The sequence below is a fragment of the Acyrthosiphon pisum genome, chromosome X, assembly GCF_005508785.2.
Source record: "Acyrthosiphon pisum isolate AL4f chromosome X, pea_aphid_22Mar2018_4r6ur, whole genome shotgun sequence".
Taxonomy (NCBI): Eukaryota; Metazoa; Arthropoda; class Insecta; order Hemiptera; family Aphididae; genus Acyrthosiphon; species Acyrthosiphon pisum.
Genome location: NC_042493.1, coordinates 110,987,566 through 110,992,757, shown reverse-complemented (window position 1 = coordinate 110,992,757; position 5,192 = coordinate 110,987,566).

Here is a 5,192-nt window from a genome sequence, read left to right as displayed (position 1 = left end):
TTTCTCACAAAAATAATTTCATATATGGATATATTTTAGTAGATTAGACGGATTAGATAACTTGAAATTACCAATGCCTTTTTTAACGTTCTCGAAGGAAAAATCAAAACTATGTTTATTTAGGATTGTTCTAGATTGTAAATGTTTTTTTATATTGTTTTTTGGCCAACCACAAACATCTTTTTTTACCCAATGGCTAGGAACAGCTTCAACTGCATTTTCATTAATAAAATGCACCACAGTCCACATTTTGATCTACTTTTGATCTACTGAAAAATAGAAAGTTTGATTATTTTTTTTTTTATTATTTTTTTCAAAATGATAATGCTCTTAATTATTTTTTTTTTATAATAATATTATATAGGTATATAAATAAATTTAAGATATTTTAATACCTGTATAATTCAATATACTATTAAGAACTAAGAATGTTAAAATAAAATATTTTAAAATCTGAAAATTGTCACAAAATCCATGAAAGAAAATTAAAATAGATTTGAATATTATAATGTTATTGTAAGCTTAATAAGTAACGAAATAATATATTCTCTCACTATTTGTTTTCTCTCTCTGATCAATATGCAATATGCCAATATTGTGTTCAGCAAATTCAGTTTTGTGTGTTGTTGGCTTTGATATTAGAATAAATTATTATTATTATTATTATTATTATTATCAAACTAAAAGGTATATAAGGATACTAGCTGATCTCGTGCACTTCGTTAGCCGTTAAATGTACAAACTGTATATGACTCAAATGCGTTTATAATTGTTCAATGCGTCATTTAACATTCGGTGGATGATGTTCTAGATTTATCTTAACTTTTCTGTTGCCCGGAATTAAAATTCTGATTTGCAGCAGAATATTATCAGGTAGATCGCGGACCCCGTGCTGTTTGTACGTAAGTATGTTATCTAATCCGTCTAATCTACTAAAATATATCCATATATGAAATTATTTTTGTGAGAAAGATAACAAATGTTTGTACTATAGTACACTCTAAAATTGTACAATGCATAACCTGAATAAAAATAAAAAGTTTTTATTGTCAGTGTATGATTTAACTCTAAAGTATCAAAGTTATACCAAGTTTGTCGTTTTTACTTAATTTCACCAACAGTGGATTAATATAATCAATTAGTACAAAATCCTAACCTAACCTAACCATACTAAAATCCGATGAATAAAAAAAACAAATTTAACCCTTTTTAAATTAGCCTATCTTCTTCCCAAAGGTATAATCTATACACAAACAAATTGTCCGTCAATTGATCTTCTGCCGATCTATTTAACCGATAGTTATGGACTAATTGTGAATTCCGAGTCCTTCAACCAATATTTCCTCCTGCTTGACGTGGCATTATTTTATGTACGCGTTGCTGTATTACACTACTTACAAAATGCTTTGTTAATAACGTTTCATTTTATAAAAAAATTCAAAACTTTCGTTGGTTTTAATTAAATTAACATTGTTTATAAATTATTTCTAATTATTTCTGATTTCACGGCAACAAATATTTATTATTATAATAGCTTTAAAACCCATGGCAACCATTTATAAACAAAAATATCCACCGTACTTCTCAACATTCCTGTTTGAGCACCTCCCCAGAATAGGCCTACCGGGTCCGATTGTGAATCTAAACCATTCAAGGGCCCACTCAAGCACACACAAATAATTTCATCAAAATTGGTCCAGCCGTTTAGTAGGAGTTCGCTTACAAACACACATACAGTAGAATTGTATATATAAAGATTATCTATGGCACATCGTGGGCTATTATTAATATTTTTATTTTAAAGGTTATTATTAACTTATAACTATGTAAAATATTAATATGTTAAATGCCCATAACTTGCATTAAAAATAAAATATGTATCAATTTAAACATATTATGATGTATGCTAGATAATATTCTTACCTTCTTAACTCATTTAATATTATTATAAATGCAGTTAATAATATAAGACACAATTTTTATTCCATCTCTTAATTAATTTAAATTATAAATGCAGTTAATAATATGAGACACAATTTTGATTTGATCTCTTTATTTATATATATTTAATTAAATTTAGGTACCGCAACAGAAGAAATTACATTATAGATGTCAAGTATGTTTCAAATCCTTTGATAGTCGAATTAGTGGCCTATTCAAAAAGACCAAAATCAGCCAATTCCATCAACCTTAAATGGGATAAATGAAAAATTAAATATTTTAACAAATCTTCATTTCCTAATTATTTTATTTTATTTTTAGGAAAGAGAAACGGAAGATTCTTGTCCGGTTACAACCAAAGTTATGAAATCGGAACCATCCAAGACCAAGAATATAATCAGCAAGCGGAGTCTCCTATGGACATAGACGAAAATCAACAGGAGAACAACATAGGCACTGTCGACACAGATATGATGTTGAATGACAATGTCCCCACTGAAGGATCTGCAAATGTTGAACAAGAAGATGGAACTGAGCGTCTTGAAAATCGTTCAAATTCATTAAATATGTATAAACGTTGTTCACGCTCAGGTTCTACTTGAAGAAAACGAGTAACGTTCACGTATCGTTCACTAATTATGAACGTGAAAGAGCGTTCATGAACGACGTTCTTTTCAAACACTGATTCAAATACGAATAAACATAGGCTAGGCATTTATACCAAATGTTTATTTATCATTTTCCGTATATGATACAATTTTCAAAATATTTTGACTTATTTTTAATATTATAGACATTTTCATCAGGTACTTATAACGCAGTATACATCAACAGCAAACCGTGATACTATCATAGATATATAAAAGTATACTTACTTTAGAAGTTTCAAGTACCCACGAATAATATTATACAATCGCAACAAAATAACTAAAATAGTTATTCTAGGTTTTTAATATGTAACTTCGTCCAAATCTGAACTTAAAATTACTATAAAAATAAACTGTGCTTTTGTATTTTTTAGATTTTTTGGTAACAGAATTAACTACTTACGTGGAATCTTGTTTTAAATTTTCAATCCTTAGATTTAAAAGTTGACCATTTTATAAATTTTTAATTACAAAACAATTATTGAATCTTAAATTTGATAAATTTTGTCAACATTCGATCTTTAAATGCTTATAAAAAAAAATTGTGCTTATATATTTTTAATATTTTTCAACTGCTTTTGTAACAATATATCAGGAGCCTTGCATTACATTTTCACGCTTTTTTACCCAACAAACAACATTTTATTGATATTTATAGAAAAAAAAAAACTAAACAAATTGAAAACTGAAAATGTCCGTAAACAGTTAAAAAAAAATTTAAATATTTTCAAAAATTTATGGTGTATAAAAAATGAAAATATTAACATTCAGTGAAATTTTCAAGTATCTACAGTCATTTGTTTTTAATTATAATTAAATAAGAAAATCGTCACATGAGAAATCGAGCGAATATCGGATGTTGTAAAAATATGTATTTCAAATGCCCATAAAAATTTAATTTGACTTTCTTGTAGACATTTTTTTTTTTTGATAAAGGTAGGCAATATTATGAGGAATCTTGTATTACATTTTCAAATCTTAGATTTAAAAAGATAAATTTTTACGAATTCTTAACTAAAAATAATATGATAATTTTCGTGATTTTTACATATTTTGTCAATTTTTGAACTTTAAATGCTAATAAAAAAAAAACTGTGACTAAGGATTTTTAATATTTTTCAAATGTCATTGTAACAATATAGTAGGAGCCTTGTATTAAATTTTCAAGTATTTATAAAGTATTAATAAAGTTTTATTGACATTAATAGAAAAAAAAAACTAATAAAATTGGAAACTGAAAATGTCCCTAAACAGTTCAAAAGAAATCAAAATATTTTGAAAATTTTATCATGCATAGAAAATGGAAATATAAACAACCAGTAAAAATGTCATGTATCTACGGTCATTTGTTTTAAAGTTACACCAAAAACCAAAATCAATTTTCTCAAAAACATTCACTTAATTTTTATGTTGTTTTTCCCGGATCTTTTGAATACTATTAGAAATTTCAAATTTTGACCTCACGAATGCACCAACTAGATTCACTTTCCCATCAAACAAGATACTGTTGAAGAAAATCGAAGCAGTTTTACTGCCCCAAACCGTGATGACAGACACAAAAATAAAAATAAAAAATCACACATCATTGTAAAATCAATACATTCATCGTTCCACTCAGAATCTAAAAATAGTTTTTGACAGAATTCGTTTTTCTATTTATATAAATTGAATAAAATATTTATAAATATATTTTTCAAAATAATGATCATGATCATATTAATTTCTAAAATTAGAGTGAAATGATCTCTTATAATATTTGAAGGTAAGATTACTATATAGGCCATTTCATAGGCTTCTTATTATATTTTAATTTTAAAACGAACTTTGAGTATTTTAAAATTGTAAATTGTACAACTTAAAATATTCATTACTTGCTTTAAAATTAAAATATCATAGAAGGCCTACGAGGTTCCTTAAATAATAATCTTACCTGCAAATTTTTGTGGTAATTTCACTCTAATTTTAGAAATTAATATGATAATGATCATTATTGTAAACGTAAAATTTGCTATGTTGCTTGTGGGTGAGGGAGAAAAAAAATGCCATGACATCCTTTTAATTGTAAATGAATTTCTTTCAATATTAATTTTATGTAACTCATTTAATATTATTATAAATGCAGTTAATAATATAAGACACAATTTTTATTCCATCTCTTAATTAATTTAAATTATAAATGCAGTTAATAATATGAGACACAATTTTGATTTGATCTCTTTATTTATATATATTTAATTAAATTTAGGTACCGCAACAGAAGAAATTACATTATAGATGTCAAGTATGTTCCAAATCATCTGATAGTCGAATTAGTGGCTTTTCAGAAAGCCAATTCCATCAACCTTAAATGGGATAAATGAAAAATTAAATATTTTTACAAATCTTAATTTCCTAATTATTTTATTTTATTTTTAGGAAAGAGAAACGGAATAGTCTTGTCCGGTTACAACCAAAGTTATGAAATCGGAACCATCCAAGACCAAGAATATAATCAGCAAGCGGAGTCTCCTATGGACATAGACGAAAATCAACAGGAGAACAACATAGGCACTGTCGACACAGATATGATGTTGAATGACAATGTCCCCACTGAAGGATCTGCAA